General features: G+C 52.1%; 6 non-coding genes across 6 annotated transcripts; all 6 read right to left on the bottom strand.

The window, feature by feature from the left end:
* Positions 1-3,124: 3,124 nt before the first annotated feature.
* trnat-ugu (transfer RNA threonine (anticodon UGU)) lies at positions 3,125-3,197 on the bottom strand. The gene has a single exon. It is a non-coding gene; the product is annotated as a tRNA-Thr (tRNA).
* Positions 3,198-10,346: 7,149 nt separating this feature from the next.
* Positions 10,347-10,419, bottom strand: trnat-agu (transfer RNA threonine (anticodon AGU)). The gene has a single exon. It is a non-coding gene; the product is annotated as a tRNA-Thr (tRNA).
* An 847-nt stretch (positions 10,420-11,266) lies between these two features.
* On the bottom strand, positions 11,267-11,339 carry trnat-agu (transfer RNA threonine (anticodon AGU)). Its single transcript has one exon. It is a non-coding gene; the product is annotated as a tRNA-Thr (tRNA).
* Positions 11,340-12,215: 876 nt separating this feature from the next.
* Positions 12,216-12,288, bottom strand: trnat-ugu (transfer RNA threonine (anticodon UGU)). The gene has a single exon. It is a non-coding gene; the product is annotated as a tRNA-Thr (tRNA).
* Positions 12,289-19,324: 7,036 nt separating this feature from the next.
* Positions 19,325-19,397, bottom strand: trnat-ugu (transfer RNA threonine (anticodon UGU)). Its single transcript has one exon. It is a non-coding gene; the product is annotated as a tRNA-Thr (tRNA).
* A 278-nt stretch (positions 19,398-19,675) lies between these two features.
* Positions 19,676-19,748, bottom strand: trnat-agu (transfer RNA threonine (anticodon AGU)). The gene has a single exon. It is a non-coding gene; the product is annotated as a tRNA-Thr (tRNA).
* Between the last annotated feature and the right edge of the window lie 341 nt (positions 19,749-20,089).

The following is a 20,089-nucleotide window of genomic DNA, read 5'->3' as shown; positions in this document are numbered from 1 at the left end:
ATGGTCAGGAGGGCAGAATTAGAGGCGTGCAGACATCTCGGGGGGTTGTGGGGCTGGAGGAGATTACAGAGATAGGGAGGGGTGTAGGGGCTGGAAGAGATTACAGAGATAGGGAGGGAAGTAGGGGCTGGAAGAGATTACAGAGATAGGGAGGGTTGTTGGGGCTGGAGGAGATTACAGAGATAGGGAGGGCCATGGGCCATGGAGAGATTTGTAAACAAGGATGGGAATTTTGAAATCGAGGTGATGATTAACCGGGAGCCAATGTAGGTCAGCGAGCACAGGGTGATGATGGGTGAGCGGGACTGGGTGCGAGTTAGGACACAGGACAGTGAGCACAGGGGGTGATGGGTGAGCGGGACTCGGTGCGAGTTAGGACACGGGGCAGTGAGCACAGGAGGCGATGGGTGGGCGGGACTCGGTGCGAGTTAAGACACGGGGCAGTGAGCACAGGGGGTGATGGGTGAGCGGGACTCGGTGCGAGTTAGGAAACGGAACAGCGAGCACACGGGGTGATGGGTGAGTGGGACTGGGTGCGAGTTAGGACACGGGGCAGTGAGCACAGGGGGTGATGGGTGAGTGGGACTGGATGCTAGTTAGGACACGGGGCAGTGAGCACAGAGGGTGATGGGTGAGCGGGACTGGATGCGAGTTCGGACACGGGACAACGAGCACAGGGGGTGATGGGTGAGCGGGACTCGGTGCGAGTTAGGACACGGGGCAGCGAGCACAGGGGGTGATGGGTGAGTGGGACTGGGTGCGAGTTAGGACACGGGGCAGTGAGCACACGGGGTGATGGGTGAGTGGGACTGGGTGCGAGTTAGGACACGGGGCAGTGAGCACAGGGGGTGATGGGTGAGTGGGACTGGATGCTAGTTAGGACACGGGGCAGTGAGCACAGAGGGTGATGGGTGAGCGGGACTGGATGCGAGTTCGGACACGGGACAACGAGCACAGGGGGTGATGGGTGAGCGGGACTCGGTGCGAGTTAGGACACGGGGCAGCGAGCACAGGGGGTGATGGGTGAGTGGGACTGGGTGCGAGTTAGGACACGGGGCAGTGAGCACAGGGGGTGATGGGTGAGTGGGACTGGGTGCGAGTTAGGACACGGGTCAGTGAGCACAGGGGGTGATGGGTGAGCGGGACTGGGTGCGAGTTAGGACACGGGGGCAGCGAGCACAGTGGGTGATGGGTGAGCGGGACTGGATGTGAGTTAGGACACGGGGGCAGTGAGCACAGGGGATGATGGGTGTGCGGGACTCGGTGCGAGTTAGGACATGGGGCAGCCGAGTTTTGGATCACCTCTAGTTTACGACGGGTAGAATGTGGGAAGGAGTGAGAGAGAGAATCAGTGAATCATAAACATTTACAGCACGGGAGGAGGCCATTCGGCCCATCGTGTCCGCACCGGCCGACCAAGAGCTACCCAGCCTAATCCCACTTTCCAGCTCTCGGTCCGTAGCCCTGTAGGTTATGACACTTCAAGTGTACATCCAAGTACTTTTCAAATGTGGTGAGGGTTTCTGCCTCTACCACCCTTTCAGGCCGTGAGTTCCAGACCCCCACCATCCTCTGGGTGAAGACATTTCCCCTCAAATCCCCTCTGAACCTCCCCCCAATTACTTTAAATCTGTGCCCCCCGGTTATTGACCCCTCTGCTAAGGGGAAATAGGTCCTTCCTATCCACTCTATCCAGGCCCCTCATAATTTTATACACCTCAATTAAATCTTCCCTCAGCCTCCTCTGTTCCCAGGAAAACAACCCCAGCCTATCCAATCTTTCCTCATGGCTAAAGTTTTCCAGTCCCGGCAACATCCTGGTAAATCCCCTCTGCACCCTCTCCAGTGCAATCACATCCTTCCTGTAATGTGGTGACCAGAACTGCACGCAGTACTCCAGCTGTGGCCTAACCAGTGTTGTGTACAGTTCGAGCGTAACCACAGGGCGGGGGTAAGGTATGCATTTAATAAATTTGGTGAATTTACAGAGTGCCCTCCGAGGGTCAAACAGATGTGGCCGTGGGATTCATTATTTGTGGAAAATCCCAACTGGATCATCTTGTGTCCATTGCCGCATCTTGAGCCTAAAACCAGCGAAGGCAGGAACTGGGAAATGTCAGGATATCGCAGGAAGGATGTGATTGCACTGGAGAGGGTGCAGAGGAGATTTACCAGGATGTTGGCGGGACTGGAGAATTTTAGCCACGAGGAAAGATTGGATCGGCTGGGGTTGTTTTCTTTGGAACAGAGGAGGCTGAGGGGAGACCTCCATTCCTTCACCCAGAGGGTGGTGGGGGTCTGGAACTCACGGCCTGAAAGGGTGGTAGAGGCAGAAACCCTCACCACATTTAAAAGGTACTTGGATGTACACTTGAAGTGCCGTAAGCTACAAGGCTACGCACCGAGAGCTGGAAAGTGGGATCAGACTGGGATCATATCATCATCATTGGCAGTCCCTCGGAATCGAGGAAGACTTGCTTCCACTCTTAACATGAGTCCTTAGGTGGCTGAACAGTCCAATAGGGGAACCACAGTCCCTGTCACAGGTGGGACAGATAGACGTTGAGGGAAGGGGAGGGTGGGACTGGTTTGCCGCACGCTCCTTCCGCTGCCTGCGCTTGGTTTCTGCACGCTCTCGGCGACGAGACTCGAGGTGCTCAGCGCCCTCCCGGATGCACTTCCTCCACTCCGGGCGGACTGGTCTTTGGCCCAGGGACTCCCAGGTGTCCGTGGGGATGTTACACTTTATCAGGGAGGCTTTGAGAGTGTTCCCTCTGCCCACCTTTGGCTCGCTTGCCGTGAAGGAGTTCCGAGTAGAGCGCTTGCTTTGGGAGTCTCGTGTCTGGGACATGCGGACAATGTGGCCCACCCCAGCAGATAGCTCTTGGTCGGCTGGTGCGGACACGATGGGCCGAAATGGTCTCCTTCCCTGCTGTAAGTTTCTATGAGTCGATGATATATCGGTGTCTCTGAGACTGGATGTGGAAAAGGTGGGATACAGACTGGGGGTGGGAAGTGAAAGTGCTGTGGGCAGATTATAAAGTGCGGAGTGAGTGGTTCCTGTTGATGGTGTCGGCCTGTCGTCGATTGACGGTCAATTCAGTAACAGAAGCCAAAATTGAGTAGGCCCCAGGGAGATTTGAACCCACGACCCCTGGTTTACAAGACCAGTGCTCTAACCCCTGAGCTATGGAGCCACCTGTAACACCAGCTCCTGTTTCCACCTTACTATTGTTAACAAGGAGGTGGGGCCCGAATAATCATTCTCGGTGATTCATCCCTGAACATTGACAGAATCTTGCAGCACACAAGGAGGGCCATTCAGCCCATCGTGTCTGTGCCGGCTCTGTGAGAGAGATTAGTGCTTGGAAGTTGGAAAAGTCAGAAGGAGTCAGCCAGAGGGGAATGGGATATTTATAATAAACGCCCTTGTTAATTGACGGTGAATTTAAAAACTGAGCTAATTTTGAGTAGGCCCCAGTGAGATTTGACCCCACGACCCCTAGTTTACTAGACCAGTGCTCTAACCCCTGAGCTATATAACCACCTGCCCTGGGCTGTGGGTCATTCCCCAGTTAGTGCTGTGTGTTTGAAGAATGAGGAGGGGTCAGTGAAACGCTCAGATTGTGTCTCATCCCCCAGACTCCTGCCTCCGTCTCTTCAATATTCACTTCTCAACATCGATATATCGGGTCTTTCACGGAGTAAAACATCCCAAGGCAACTCAGTCACACTCTGTCCCAATCTCTCTGTCTCTCTGTCTCTGTCTCTTTCTTTCTGTCTCTCACCTTCCCACTCTTTCCCTCGAGGGAAGAGGGGAGAGCGGAGGAAGGGGAGAGAGAGGGAGAAGGGGAGAGAGGGGGAGGATGGGAGAGATGGGGAGGGGGAAAGTCTGATGGGAAAGGGTAGAGCGAGAGCGAGGGAATGAAAGGGAGGATGGAGGGGATGGAGACTGGGGAAGGGAGGGAGAAGGAGAGGGAGGGGAGAGAGAGAGGAATGGAGAAAATGAAAAGGGAGAGGGGAAGGAGTGAGCGAGAGGGGAAGGGGAGAGAGAGAGGAGGGAAGGGGAGAGCGAGAGATGGGGGAGGGGAAAGAGAGGGAAGGGGAGAGAGAGTGGGGGAAAGGTGAAAGAGTTGTTAAGAGGAGTGATGGGGAAGGAGTGAGAGAGAAAGGGGAAGGAGTGAGAGAGTGAGGAAGGGGAGAGAGAAAGGGGAAGGGGAGAGAGGGAGAAGGAGAGAATCTGAAAGGAAAGGGAAAAGAGAGAGAGAGAGGAGGGAGGGGAGGAAAGGGAGCGGAGAGGGAGAGTGGAAAGGCAGAGTCGGAAGGGGTGAGAGTGGGACGGGAAGAGGGTGAGGCGAGGGAGGGGAAAGGGGGAGAGGGGAACGAGTGAGAGACGGGGAAAGCGAGATAGCGGGAAAGTGAGAGAGGAATAAAAAGATGTGGAACGGGTCGTGATTGTTGTGTACACATGTAAACGTCACCAATATGTAAGACTTGCCACTAGGGGGCACACCTGTGGGAGACCCAATGGTCACCTGTACACCCTGGGACAAGCAGGTATATAAGGTGACTCACCATACTGCTTCCCCACCCTGGAGTCTGAATAAAGAGCACAAGGTCACCACAGTTTGAGCTTGCAATACAGTCCTGTGGATTTATTCTGAACATCACTCACTGGCGACGAGTAACGGATCACCAACCTTCACACGGTAATGGCTGCCGTTGGTCTTGTTGAGGGATTTGTTGAGGGTGATGATTTGGGAAGCCTTCGTTGAGCGTCCCGACCGGTACTACGTCGCCAATGAACAGGACGAGGCTGAGAGAGGGCGATCAAGACCAGGGCGATTCTCCTCACCGTATGTGGGTCTCCGATATACGGCCTGCTCAAAAACCTGCTGGCACCGGTCAAACCAGAGGAGAAGACTTACACAGAGCTGTGTGTGCTGGTGTGGGAACGCCTCAAGCCGAAGGAGAGCACCTTAAAGGCCAGGTATCACTTTTACACCCACCGGCGCTCCCAGGGCCAGAAGATTCCTTGCGGGGCAGTACGGTTTTTGCGGGATCTTTGCGGGAAATGTTGCCGAACGGTTTCGTGCTCGGAATCGGTCACGTGGTCATCCTTCGCAAGCTGCTGTCTGCCGGATCCCGGGATAAACGGGTCCTTTTCGGAATGGGAGGCAGTGACTAGTGGAGTGCCGCAGGGCTCAGTGCTGGGACCCCAGCTATTTACAATATACATCAATGATTTAGATGCAGGAATTGAATGTAATATCTCCAAGTTTGCAGATGACACTAAGCTGGGTGGCGGTGTGAGCTGTGAGGAGGATGCTAAGAGGCTGCAGGGTGACTTGGACAGGTTCGGTGAGTGGGCAAATGCATGGCAGATGCAGTATAATGTGGATAAATGTGAGGTTATCCACTTTGGGGGCAAAAACAGGAAGGCAGAATATTATCTGAATGGTGACAGATTAGGAAAAGGGGAGGTGCAACGAGACCTGGGTGTCATGGTACATCAGTCATTGAAAGTTGGCATGCAGGTACAGCAGGCGGTGAAGAAGGCAAATGGTATGTTGGCCGACATAGCGAGGGGATTTGAGTATCGGAGCAGGGAGGTCTTACTGCAGTTGTACAGGGCCTTGGTGAGGCCTCACCTGGAATATTGTGTTCAGTTTTGGTCTCCTAATCTGAGGAAGGACATTCTTGCTATTGAGGGAGTGCAGCGAAGGTTCACCAGACTGATTCCCGGGATGGCTGGACTGATATATGAGGAGAGACTGGATCAACTGGGCCTTTATACACTGGAGTTTAGAAGGATGAGAGGGGATCTCACAGAAACGTATAAGATTCTGGCGGGACGGGACAGGTTAGATGCGGGAAGAATGTTCCCGATGTTGGGGAAGTCCAGAACCAGGGGACACAATCTAAGGATAAGGGGTAGGCCATTTAGGACTGAGATGAGGAGAAATTTCTTCACTCAGAGAGTTGTTAACCTGTGGAATTCCCTGCCGCAGAGAGTTGTTGAGGCCAATTCATTGGATATATTCAAGAGGGAGTTAGTTATGGCCCTTAAGGCTAAAGGGATCAAGGGGTATGGAGAGAAAGCAGGAAAGGGGTACTGAGGTGAATGATCAGCCATGATCTTATTGAATGGTGGTGCAGGCTCGAAGGGCCGAATGGCCTACTCCTGCACCTATTTTCTCTGTTTCTATGTTTCTATCTGAGCAAGGCCATCACGACAGCCCAGGCCTTCATATCCACGAGCGATAACACGAAACAGATTCGAAGCTCACCGGCAAGTACTGTGCATAAAATAATGTATTCAGCAGGCAGAGCGGCACAGGACAGGGCCCACATGACCGCAGAGGCCAGACCTAGGCCTCGAGTGACTCAGAGTCCGCCGTGGGCCGTGAATGCGTATCCATTAGCACCATGTTGGCCCTGCTGGGGTCAGCCATCGAGCCCATCAATGTCGATTCAAGCCCTGTGTGTGCAAGGGCCGTGGAACAATGGGGCACCTCCAGCGAATGTGCAAACGGTCTGTGACTCACCACGTGGCAGAGTCAGGAGAGGACCATCGATCCAGCGAGGGTCACGCTGAACGAGCAGGAGAGGCAACTCAACCTGAGGCTGAAGGGGAAGTACATGGGGTACACACCTTCACCACCAAAAGCCCTCCGATAATGTGAAAAGTTGGACCTAACGGCACTCCAGTCTCCATGGAACTAGACACGGGGGCGGGTCAATCAATAATGAGCCAGAAGGCATTCGAGAGGCTGTGGGGGGGACGACAGAGCACATTGACCCAAGCTGATCCCGATTCAGGCAAAGCTGGGCACCTACACCAAGGAACTGAGACCAGTTATTGGTAGTGCGGGCATAAGGGTATCCCATGAGGGAGCGGTGCGCGATTTACCTCTGTGGATTGTTTCAGGTGATGGGCCAATGCTGCTTGGTAGAAGGTGGATGGGGAAGATTCGATGGAACTGGGAAGACCTCTGTGTACCTTCTCTGGCGAACAACCTCTCCCCTTGCTCAAAGGCTGAGCAAGCCCCCCACCTTCAGCTGAACCAGGCGTCGAAGTGCAGATCCATTTGCAGACCCCCGAGGCACAGGCCGCTCATCGCGACCACCAGGAGGCGAAGATCAACCGAGCAGCGGTTACAGACGGGGGTACCCAGCACCCGAAGCCGACGACCTCTTGGCGGCGACGGAAGAGGCTCCAGGTCGACCAAGCGGAGTGGGGCTCCGGCCGAAACCATCCGAATGTGTCTTCCCGACGCCAGAGGCGGGAATCCCTGGGGAGGAAGATGGCGGCAGTCGAGAGAAGCGTCCAGACCACGGGTCGAGAGAAACGTCCAGACCACGGGATGTGGCCGCTACGGAACAGAGGCATGTGTTGGCCAGCGAGGAAGGCCACTGGGTTTGGTGCAAAGGTAAAGGGGGGAGCCGCTGAGAAGGCCAGGAACCCACTATGTTCCAATAAGTTGTTTGCACTGTGGAACCCATGTGAGCGTTCTTTCACGGCCAATGGTGTACTATCATATGGGGTCGGGGGTACGTTAAAACAAGCCAAAGTAGCGCGCAAACAACAACCGGTCGTATATGTATCTGACAAAGTACTTGTAGGAAGTGATGTGTTATCACATTACCGCCTGCTCACGGCGAACCGCCAGACGGGAGTGTTGCAGCTTATCCGTCGCAAAGACGTAATGCTCATCCCATCAGATTGCCCCCCCCCACTGTGGGACAAACCCTGCAACGTGTTACAAAGAAAGGCAGGGAGGCTACACACAGTCGGTGTTGCGGGAACCTCCGTACTACGTCCCAGGATCCACGGGGGACCACACGGCCTCCCGCTACCACTGAAAGTCTCAGGGCCGTATCGGCCCATCCTGGGCTCTCCAGGCCTTAGGGTCAGCGACAATAGTCCGCAGCGGGCAGCCCAGATCACCAAGCCGAGCACCACACGTGTCGCGGTAGACTTCCTACAGACCCCGGCTGTCCCGGGTTGCTACGCAGTCACCGGACAGAGTCGCTCAGGACCGAGCCTTCCGTCTGCTATCAGCAGAGAATGCACCACGATCGTACGGCCCCCCTCCACACCACATCAGAATAAGTGACGTGGACAATATTCAGGGCCCCCAGATGGGGCCGAGAGCACTGTGTGAGACAAAGAGGGGAATGGAGTGTGTGTGTGTGTGTGATGAAAATGGAGTGTTTGGTTGTGAAACCATGTACTGAGCAAACGCAGAAAGCGTTTGGACCAGACCAGACTGCAAACTATCGATAAGCAGGCCACCATTGTGAAAGGACCTGGCCACGTCTGTCCCATCACACCAGGCACTCGGCCGGGCAGCAACATTCTGACCAACTCACCCAGGCCAGGAATTCAAATCAGGTGATCGACCCGGGGACACAGGGCGTCATATCGCCTCAACTTGCAAATAACTGGTACATAAGCCTTTGGAGGGGGCGGGGGGGGGGAGTGATGTTATGTATGCACCTAAACCTCACCAATATGTCCGACTTGCCACTAGGGGGCACACCTGTGGGAGGCCTAAGGGTCACTTGTGCACCCTGGGACAAGCAGGTACATAAGGTGATTCACCATGCTGCTTCCCCACTCTGGGGTCTCAATAAAGAGACCAAGGTCACAATAGTTTCAGCTTACGATACGGTCCCGTGGATTTATTCTGAACATAACAGTGATGGGGAGGGCAGAGAAAAGTGCTGTACCTGCATGCCAACTTTCAATGACTGATGTACCATGACACCCAGGTCTTGTTGCACCTCCCCTTTTCCTAATCTGTCACCATTCAGATAATATTCTGCCTTCGTGTTTTTGCCACCAAAGTGGATAACCTCACATTTATCCACATTATACTGCATCTGCCATGCATTTGCCCACTCACCTAACCTGTCCAAGTCACCCTACACACTTTTAGTGTCCTCCCCACAGCTCACACCGCCACCCAGTTGGAGATATTACACTCAATTCCCTCATCCAAATCATTAATGTATATTGTAAATAGCTGGGGTCCCAGCACTGAGCCCTGCGGCACCCCACTAGTCACTGCCTGCCATTCTGAAAACGACCCGTTTATCCCGACTCTCTGCTTCCTGTCTGCCAACCAGTTCTCTATCCACGTCAATACATTACCCCCAATACCATGTGCTTTAATTTTGCACACTAATCTCTTGTGTGGAACCTTGTCAAAAGCCTTTTGAAAGTCCAAATACACCACATCCACTGGTTCTCCCTTGTCCACTCTACTAGTTACATCCTCAAAAAATTCGAGAAGATTTGTCTGGCATGATTTCCCTTTCATAAATCCATGCTGACTTGGATCGATCCTGTCACTGCTTTCCAAATGTGCTGCTTTTTCATGTTTAATAATTGATTCCATCATTTTCCCCACTACCGATATCAGGCTAACCGCTCTATAATTACCCGCTTTCTCTCTCCCTCCTTTTTTAAACAGCGGCATAACATTAGTTACCCTCCAGTCCATAGGAACTGATCCAGAGTCGATAGACTGTTGGAAAATGATCACCAATGCATCCACTATTTTGAGGGCCACTTCCTTTAGTACTCTGGGATGCAGACTATCAGGCCCTGGGGATTTATCAGCCTTCAATCCCATCAAATTCCCGAACACAAGTTCCCACCTAATACGGATATCCTTCAGTTCCCCCTTCTCACTCGACCGCCCCCCCCCCGCAATCCCTTAGTACTTCCGGAAACTTATTTGTGTCTTCCTTCGTGAAGACAGAACCGAAGTATTTGTTTAACTGGTCCGCCATTTCTTTGTTCCCCATTATAAATTCACCTGAATCTGACTGCAAGGGATCTATGTTTGTCGTCACTAATCTTTTTAGAAGCTTTTGCAGTCAGTTTTTATGTTGCCTGCAAGCTTCCTCTCATACTCTGTTTTCCCCCCTCCTGGTTAAACCCTTTGTCCTCCTCTGCTGTGTTACAAAATTCTCCCAGTCCTCAGGTTTGCTGCTTTTTCTGGCCAATTTATATGCCTCTTCCTTGGATTTAACACTGTCCTTCATTTCCCTTGTGAGCCACATTCCCCATTATATTTTTACTCCAGACAGGGATGTGTAATTGTTGGAGTTCATCCATGTGATCTTTCAATGTTTGCCATTGTCAATCCAACATCAACCCTTTAAGGATCACTGGCCAGTCTATTCACATCTCACACCATCAAAGTTATCTTTCCTGAACTTCAAGGCCCTCATCTCTGAATTAACTCTGTCACTCTCCATCTCAATAAAGTATTTGACCCATATTTACAATTAAAGCCCTTGCTAATTTAAATACTGAGCTAATTTTGAGTCGGCCCCAGTGAGATTTGAACGCACGGCCTCTGGTTTACTAGACCAGTGCTCTAACCCCTGAGCTATGGAGCCACCTGCCCTGGGCTGTGGGTCATTCCCCAGTTAGTGCTGTGTGTTTGAAGAATGAGGAGGGGTCAGTGAAACGCTCAGATTGTGTCTCATCCCCCAGACTCCAGCCTCCGTCTCTTCAATATTCGCCTCTCAACATCGATATATCGGGTCTTTCACGTCGTAAAACATCCCAAAACAACTCAGTCACACTCTGCCTCAATCTCTCTGTCTCTCTCTCTTTCTCTCTGTCTCTCAGTCTCTCGATCTCTCTCTCTCTCTCTCTCTCTCACTGTCTCTCTCTTTCTGTGCAGAGCGGAGGAAGGGGAGAGAGGGAGAAGGGGAGAATTGTTGAGATGGGGAGGGGGAGAGTCTGATGGGAAAGGGGAGAGCGAGAGTGAGGGAAGGAGAGAAAGTCAGGAGGGAGGGGAGTGGAGACAGGTGAAGGGAGGGAGAAGGAGAGGGAAGATAGAGCGAGGAGGGGAGAAAATGAAAAGGGAGAGAGGAAGGAGTGAGCGAGAGGGGAAGGGGAGAGAGAGCAGAATGGGGAGCGAGGGGGGAAGGAAAGGGAGAGAGGGGGGAAGCTGAGAGAGAGGGGGAAGAGGAGAAAGATCAGCAAGGAGAGAGCAGAAGGGGCGAGATAGGTGAAAGGATAGAGAGTGAGGGGAGAGAGGGGAAGGAGTGAGAGACGGGGAAAGAGAGATAGCGGGAGAGAGGGTAAAAAGATGCAGAACGGATTGTGATGGGGAAGGAAGAGAGAGATTTGGAAGGGTAGAGAGAAGCCTGTTTTTCAAGGGTCGGTCTCAGAGCTGTTTAATATTTATACCCTTGTTAATTGACAGTGAACTTCAATACTGAACTAATTTTGAGTAGGCCCCAGTGAGATTTGAACTCACAACCCCTAGTTTACTAGATCAGTGCTCTAACCCCTGAGCTATGGAGCCACCTGCTTTGAGAAAGACAGGGGAAGGAGCAGGAAAGAGAGGGGAAGGGAAAAGAGAGAGTGCAAGGAGTAAGAGAGAGGGGAATTGTCATTTATTCAACCAGCATTTTAACCCATGTCTCATCTGACCAAAGTTGTGCACTATGAGAACATTGACCACAAGGGGGTGAACTTGTGGGAGACACTCCTAACCTGGATCTTCAGGTATAAAAGTGGAAGCTCCACCCACTTCCATCACTTGAGTGCTGTGGAATAAAGGACAGGTCACAGACTGACCTTCTCTCAAGCATGGGCCTCGTGTGCATTTATACTGTATAGTAAGGACGTATCAGGGAAGGGGAGAGAGAGAGGGGAAGGAGTGAGAGAGAGGGAAGGGGAGACAGGTAGGAAGAGTGAGGGGAAGGGAGAGTCAGAGGGGGAGAGGAAAGAGGGGGTAAGTGGAGAGAGTGTCTGTAATGGTGGGGAGAGAGTGGAAGGAGTGAGAGAGGGAAGGGGAGAGAGGGGGAAGGAGTGGTTAGCGGACAGAGGGGTTAGGGAGAGAAGTAAGATAGACGAGGAAGGAGAGAGAGGAAGGAGTGGGGAGAGAATGAAAGTAGAGAGGGAAGGGGAGAGCAAGAGGAGTGAGAGGGTGAGGCAAGGGAAGGGGGGAAAGGGGAATGAGTGAGAGACGGGGAAAGCGAGATAGCGGGAAAGGAGAGAGGGGTAAAAAGATATAGAACAGGTCGTGATGAGGAAGGGAGAAAGAGATTTGGAAGGGGAAAGAGAATCGAGAAGAGGAGAGGGGGAAGGGAGCCTGTTGTTGCAGAGTCGGTCTTGGAGCTGTTTAATATTTATAATTAAAGCCCTTGTTAATTGAAATACTGAGCTAATTTTGAGTAGGCCCCAGTGAGATTTGAACCCACGACCCCTGGTTTACAAGACCAGTGCTCTTACCCCTGAGCTATGGAGCCACCTACTCTGTGAAAGACAGGGGAAGGAACAGGAAAGAGAGGGGAAGGGAAAAGAGAGAGTGCAAGGAGTGAGAGAGAGGGGGAAGGGGAGAGAGAGAGTGGGGAATGGGGGGAAGGGGAGAGAGAGTGGATGGAGTGAGAGATATCAATGGAAATTGACACGGGTGCATCCGTGAGTGTAATAGCGGAGTCGCTGTACATCGACAAATTGCGTGATTTCCAGCTTGAACGAGATGAGGAGTCCAAGTCATGTTTGACTATAAATACTCATCTAGGCCGAAATCAATTTAATAGGCTACCGTTTGGAGTGTCTTCCGCCCCTGCCATATTCCAAGGGGTGATGAACCAGATTTTGCAAGGTATTGAAGGGTTAGTATGTTATTTAGATGACATACGAATTTCAGCATCAAATAGACAAATTCACAATAACATATTGAATGAAGTCCTCAAAAGGCTTGAGAAGCACAGAGTGCGCGTGTCTGCTCGTAAGTGTGAGTTATTTAAAAACTCAGTGGAGTACTTAGGGTACAGAGTAGACAAAGATGGTTTACATCCAACCATGGGAAAGCTGGATGCAATTAGGAATGCACCCACTCACAGGGTGTGGCAAAGGCTACATATTGATTTTGCTGAGTTAGAAGGACAACAATTGTTCATTGTGATTGATAGCCATTCGAAGTGGGTTGAGGTGTTTCCAATGTGGAAAATAACAATAAGTAAAACAGTGGACATTTTACGAAAATTATTTTCTTCATTTGGCCTCCCTGAAGAAATTGTTTCAGATACTGGACCACAATTTCGTTCAGAAGAATTTGCACAGTTCACGAGCAAAAATGGTGTGAAGCATACCAAGGTTCCACCATACCATCCTGCTTCGAATGGTGCAGCAGAGCGCACTGTACAAATTGTAAAACGTGTCCTCACAAAACAAATGTTAGATCCAAATCCAAGGAAACGACAATTGTCATTGGATCACAAATTGGTTAATTTTTTGATTCCATATTGAAATACTCCTCATACAACTACTGGTAGAACACCAGCAGAGTTGCTTCTCAAACAACAGCCACGAACCAGATTCTCGTTGTTAAAGCCAAATTTGGCACAGTCCGTAGAAGAGACACAATTAAGATAGAAAGAGAACCATGATAGAGGTAGAGTAAAAGAGAGAAGTGTGAAATTGAACCAGAAGGTGAGAGTGAAGAACCATCACCATAAATGTTTAAAGTGGTTACCAGGAAGAGTGATGAAGATATGTGGTCCGCGCACATATTTGGTAAGGATGTTTGATAATGGGCAGGTTAGGTTTGTTCATATTGATCATATTTTACCTACAAACATGGAAGGAGTTGAAGGTGAGAATGATTCAATTATTTCTGACTCATCAGATAGTTTTGATACACCAGTAGCAAATCCTAAATCCAATGTACTGGAAACAAATCCAGGAGAGAATCAGAATGAAAGTCTGAGTCCGAGTCAGGAAAACAAAGAGCCTGAAGTTAGAGTGAGCTCAAATGAAAATCAAGGAAATTCCGTGAGGAAAACGTTCTTCAGGATGAGCCTCGAATGAGTGTGAAATCCACACCATGTTTGGAAGGTTCTGTTCAAGAGCGAAGAAATCCTCTTCAAAACAGAAAACAAGTGGTAAAGTTAAATTTGTAAATATGGAAAAAAGAATAAGTTTATATCCTGTGTTATGTATAAACATGAAAATTATGTATGATGTTTGTTATAATAACTTCTTCATTAAGGAGGGAGAAGTGCAATGTCTGTAAGCTTGTAATGTTTATAGCTCCACTCTGTGGATGTGGACGTATTGTGTACTGCAACTGCATAGTTAATAATAAACAGAACCAGGCAGATTTCCGGAGGCTTCCGAGAGAGCTGCCTGCCATGTTGGAAGCTGTGTGTGCTTATGCTCTGTGAATATATCACAGTGAGATAGCGGAAAAGGGAGAGAGGGGTAAAAGGATGTAAAATAGCAAAGGCAGATGGAGCGACAGTGTAACCGAGTCGAGAACTTGCAGTTCCATGGTCGGTCTCGGAGCTGTTTAATATTTATAATTAAAGACCTTGTTAATTGACAGTGAACGTAAATATTGAACTACTTTAGAATAGGCCCCAGTGAGCTTTGAACTCATAACCCCTGGTTTACAAGACCAGTGCTTTAACCCCTGAGCTATGGAACCACCTGCCCTGGGCTGTGGGTCATTTCCCAGTTAGTGCTGTGCGTTTGAAGAATGAGGAGGTGTCAGTGAAACGCTCAGATTGTGTCTCATCCCCCAGACTTCTGCCTCAGTCTCTTCAATATTCGCCTCTCAACATCGATATATCGGGTCTTTCACGTAGCAAAACATTCCAAGGCAACTCAGTCACACTCTGTCCCAATCTCTCAGTCTCTCTGTCGCTCACTATATCTCTCTTACGCTCTCTCTCTGTCTCTCCATCACTTTCTCTCTGTCGCTCTCTGTCTCTCGAGCTGGAAGGAGTTAGAGAGAGCCAAGGGGAAAGTCAGAAGGGAAAGGAGAGAGAGAGAGAGAGGGAGGAGAGAGATTGAGGAGTGAGTGGAGAGAGAGGAGCGGAGAGTGGTGAAGGGGAGAAAGCGGGGGAAAGGGACAGGGAAGGGGAGAGAGAGAGAGAGAGAAGGAGAAAGAGAGGAGTGTGTCAGTAGTTGTCATGACATCGACAGTCCACGAGGTGAGCGTCTATTAGAGGAAGAGAGAGGGAAGGCGAGAGTGAGGGGAAGGAGTGAGAGAGAGGGAAGGGGAGAGTGAGGGGAAGGAGTGAGAGAGAGGGAAGGGGAGAGTGAGGGGAAAGAGTGAGAGAGAGGGAAGGCGAGAGTGAGGGGAAGGAGTGAGAGAGAGGGAAGGGGAGAGTGAGGGGAAGGAGTGAGAGAGAGGGAAGGGGAGAGTGAGGGGAAAGAGTGAGAGAGAGGGAAGGGGAGAGTGAGGGGAAGGAGTGAGAGAGAGGGGAGGGGAGAGTGAGGGGAAGGAGTGAGAGAGAGGGAAGGGGAGAGTGAGGGGAAGGAGTGAGAGAGAGACGGGGAAGAGGAGAGACAGAGGGAACACCAACAATAATGTGTATTTATATAGCGCCTTTAACGTAGTGAAACGTCCCAAGGTGCTCCACAGGAGGATTATGGGATAAAAATTTGACACCGAGCCACAAAAGTAGAAATTAACGCAGGTGAAGAGGTCGGTTTTAAGGAGCGTCTTGAAGGAGGAAAGAGAGGTAGAGAGGCGGAGAGGTTTAGGGAGGGAGTTCCAGAGCTTGGGGCCCAAGCAACAGAAGGCCCGGCCACCGATGGTGGAGCGATTATAATCAGCGATGGTCAGGAGGGCAGAATTAGGGGAGTGCAGACATCTCGGGGGGTTGTGGGGCTGGAGGAGATTACAGAGATAGGGAGGGGTGTAGGGGCTGGAGGAGGTTACAGAGATAGGGAGGGGTGTAGGGCTGGAGGAGGTTACAGAGACAGTGAGGGGTGTAGGGCCTGGAGGAGATTACAGAGATAGGGAGGGGTGTAGGGGCTGGAGGAGGTTACAGAGATCTCGGGGGGTTGTGGGGCTGGAGGAGGTTACAGGGATAGGGAGGGGCGAGGGGCTGGAGGAGGTTACAGAGATAGGGAGAGGTGTAGGGCTGGAGGGGGTGACAGAGATAGGGAGGGGTGTAGGGGCTGGAAGAGGTTACAGAGATAGGGAGGGGTGTAGGGGCTGGAGGAGCTTACAGAGATCTCGGGGGGTTGTGGGGCTGGAGGAGGTTACAGGGATAGGGAGGGGCGAGGGGCTGGAGGAGGGTACAGAGATAGGGAGAGGTGTAGGGGCTGGAGGAAGTTACACAGATACGGAGGCTTGTGGGGCCGGAGGAGATTACAGAGATAGGGAGGGGTGTAGGGGCTGGAGGAGGTTACAAAGATAGGGAGGGGTGTAGGGGCTGGAGGTTACAGAGATAGGGAGGGGTGTAGGGGCTGGAGGAGATTACAGAGATAGGGAGGGGTGTAGGGGCCATGGAGAGATTTGTAAACAAGGATGAGAATTTTGAAATCGAGGCGTTGCTTTACCGGGAGTCAATGTAGGTCAGTGAGCACAGGGGGTGATGGGTGAGCGGGACTGGGTGCGAGTTAGGACACGGGGGCAGTGAGCACAGAGGGTGATGGGTGAGTGGGACTGGGTGCGAGTTAGGACACGGGTCAGTGAGCACAGGGGGTGATGGGTGAGTGGGACTGGGTGTGAGTTAATACACGGGGTCAGTGAGCACAGTGGGTGATGGGTGAGTGGGACTCGGTGCGAGTTAGGACACGGGGGTAGTGAGCACAGTGGGTGATGGGTGAGTGGGACTCGGTGTGAGTTAGGACACGGGGGCAGTGAGCACAGGGGGTGATGGGTGAGCGGGACTCGGTGCGAGTTAGGACACGGGGCAGTGAACACAGGGGGTGATGGGTGAGCGGGACTGGGTGCGAGTTAGGACACGGGTCAGTGAGCACAGGGGGTGATGGGTGAGTGGGACTGGATGCGAGTTAGGACACGGGGCAGTGAGCACAGGGGGTGATGGGTGAGCGGGACTGGGTGTGAATTAGGACATGGGGTCAGTGAGCACAGGGGGTGATGGGTGAGCAGGACTCGGTGCGAGTTAGGACACGGGGCAGCGAGCACAAGGGGTGATGGGTGAGTGGGACTCGGTGTGAGTTAATACACGGGGTCAGTGAGCACAGGGGGTGATGGGTGAGCGGGACTCGGTGCGAGTTAGGACACAGGACAGTGAGCACAGGGGGTGATGGGTGAGTGGGACTCGGTGCGAGTTAGGACACGGGGCAGTGAGCACAGAGGGTGATGGGTGAGTGGGACTCGGTGCGAGTTAGGACACGGGGCAATGAGCACAGGGCTGATGGGAGGGCGGGACTCGGTGCGCGTTAGGACACGGGAGTGAGCACAGGGGGTGATGGGTGAGCGAGACTGGGTGCGAGTTAGGACATGGGGTCAGCGAGAACAGGGGGTGATGGGTGAGTGGGACTGGGTGCGAGTTAGGACACGGGTCAGTGAGCACAGGGGGTGATGGGTGAGTGGGACTGGGTGCGAGTTAGGACACGGGGGCAGTGAGCACAGGGGGTGATGGGTGAGTGGGACTGGGTGTGAGTTAGGACACGGGGGCAGCGAGCACAGGGGGTGATGGGTGAGTGGGACTCGGTGCGAGTTAGGACATGGGGCAGCCGAGTTTTGGATCACCTCTAGTTTACGACGGGTAGAATGTGGGAAGGAGTGAGAGAGAGAATCAGTGAATCATAAACATTTACAGCACGGGGAGGCCATTCCGGCCCATCGTGTCCACACCGGCCGACCAAGAGCTACCCAGCCTAATCCCACTTTCCAGCTCTCGGTCCGTAGCCCTGTCGGTTATGACACTTCAAGTGTACATCCAAGTACTTTTTAAATGTGGTGAGAGTTTCTTCCTCTACCACCCTTTCAGGCCGTGAGTTCCAGACCCCCACCACCCTCTGGGTGAAGACATTTCCCCTCAAATCCCCTCTAAACCTCCCCCCAATTACTTTAAATCTGTGCCACCTGGTTATTGACCCCTCTGCTAAGGGGAAATAGGTCCTTCCTATCCACTCTATCCAGGCCCCTCATAATTTTATACACCTCAATTAAATCTCCCCTCAGCCTCCTCTGTTCCCAGGAAAACAACCCCAGCCTATCCAATCTTTCCTCATGGCTAAAGTTTTCCAGTCCCGGCAACATCCTGGTAAATCTCCTCTGCACCCTCTCCAGTGCAATCACATCCTTCCTGTAATGTGGTGACCAGAACTGCACGCAGTACTCCAGCTGTGGCCTAACCAGTGTTGTGTACAGTTCGAGCGTAACCACAGAGCGGGGGTAAGGTATGCATTTAATAAATTTGGTGAATTTACAGAGTGCCCTCCGAGGGTCAAACCGATGTGGCCGTGGGATTCATTATTTGTGGAAAATCCCAACTGGATCATCTTGTGTCCATTGCCGCATCTCGAGCCTAAAACCAGCGAAGGCAGGAACTGGGAAATGTCAGGATATCGCAGGAAGGATGTGATTGCACTGGAGAGGGTGCAGAGGAGATTTACCAGGATGTTGGCGGGACTGGAGAATTTTAGCCACGAGGAAAGATTGGATCGGCTGGGGTTGTTTTCTTTGGAACAGAGGAGGCTGAGGGGAGACCTCCATTCCTTCACCCAGAGGGTGGTGGGAGTCTGGAACTCACGGCCTGAAAGGGTGGTAGAGGAAGAAACCCTCACCACATTTAAAAGGTACTTGGATGTGCACTTGAAGTGCCGTAAGCTACAGGGCTACGGACCGAGAGCTGGAAAGTGGGATCAGGCTGGGATCATATCATCATCATAGGCAGTCCCTCGGAATCGAGGAAGACTTGCTTCCACTCTTAACATGAGTCCTTAGGTGACTGAACAGCCCAATACGGGAACCACAGTCCCTGTCACAGGTGGGACAGATAGACGTTGAGGGAAGGGGAGGGTGGGACAGGTTTGCCGCACGCTCCTTCCGCTGCCTGCGCTTGGTTTCTGCACGCTCTCGGCGACGAGACTCGAGGTGCTCAGCGCCCTCCCGGATGCACTTCCTCCACACCGGACGGACTGGTCTTTGGCCTGGGACTCCCAGGTGTCAGTGGGGATGTTGCACTTTATCAGGAAGGCTTTGAGGTTGTTCCCTCTGCCCACCTTTGGCTCGCTTGCCGTGAAGGAGTTCCGAGGAGAGCGCTTGCTTTGGGAGTCTCGTGTCTGGGACATGCGGACTATGTGGCCCTGCCCAGCAGATAGCTCTTGGTCGGCTGGTGCGGACACAATGGGCCGAAATGGTCTCCTTCCCTGCTGTAAGTTTCTATGAGTCGATGATATATCGGTGTCTCTGAGACTGGATGTGGAAAAGGTGGGATACAGACTGGGGGTGGGAAGTGAAAGTGCTGTGGGCAGATTATAAAGTGCGGAGTGAGCGGTTCCTGTTGATGGTGTCGGCCTGTCGTCGATTGACGGTCAATTCAGTAACAGAAGCCAAAATTGAGTAGGCACCAGTGAGATTTGAACCCACGACCCCTGGTTTACAAGACCAGTGCTCTAACCCCTGAGCTGTGGAGCCACCTGTAACACCAGCTCCTGTTTACATCTTACTATTGTTAACAAGGAGGTGGGGCCCGAATAATCATTCTCGGTGATTCATCCCCGAACATTGACAGAATCTTACAGCACACAAGGAGGGCCATTCGGCCCATCGTGTCTGTGTCGGCTCTGTGAGAGAGATTAGTGCTTGGAAGTTGGAAAAGTCGGGAGAAGGAGTCATCCAGAGGGGAATGGGATATTTATAATAAATGCCCTTGTTAATTGACAGTGAATTTAAATACTGAGCTAATTTTGAGTAGGCCCCAGTGAGATTTGAACCCACAACCCCTGGTTTACTAGACCAGTGCTCTAACCCCTGAGCTATTGAACCACCTGCACTGGGCTGTGGGTCATTCCCCAGTTAGTGCTGTGTGTTTGAAGAATGAGGAGGGGTCAGTGAAACGCTCAGATTGTGTCTCATCCCCCAGACTCCTGCCTCCGTCTCTTCAATATTCGCCTCTCAACATCGATATATCGGGTCTTTCACGTCGTAAAACATCCCAAGGCAACTCAGTCACACTCTGGCTCTGTCTCTTTCTTTCTGTCTCTCACCTTCTCACTCGGTCCCTCGAGGGGGGAGGGTGTAGCGGGGGAAGGGGAGAGAGAGGGAGAAGGGAAGAGAGGGGGGGGATTGGAGAGATGGGGAGGGGGAGAGTCTGATGGGAAAGTGGA

Source organism: Pristiophorus japonicus, unplaced genomic scaffold, assembly GCF_044704955.1.
Source record: "Pristiophorus japonicus isolate sPriJap1 unplaced genomic scaffold, sPriJap1.hap1 HAP1_SCAFFOLD_940, whole genome shotgun sequence".
Lineage (NCBI taxonomy): Eukaryota > Metazoa > Chordata > Chondrichthyes > Pristiophoridae > Pristiophorus > Pristiophorus japonicus.
This window is presented reverse-complemented; position numbering and strand designations above follow the sequence as displayed.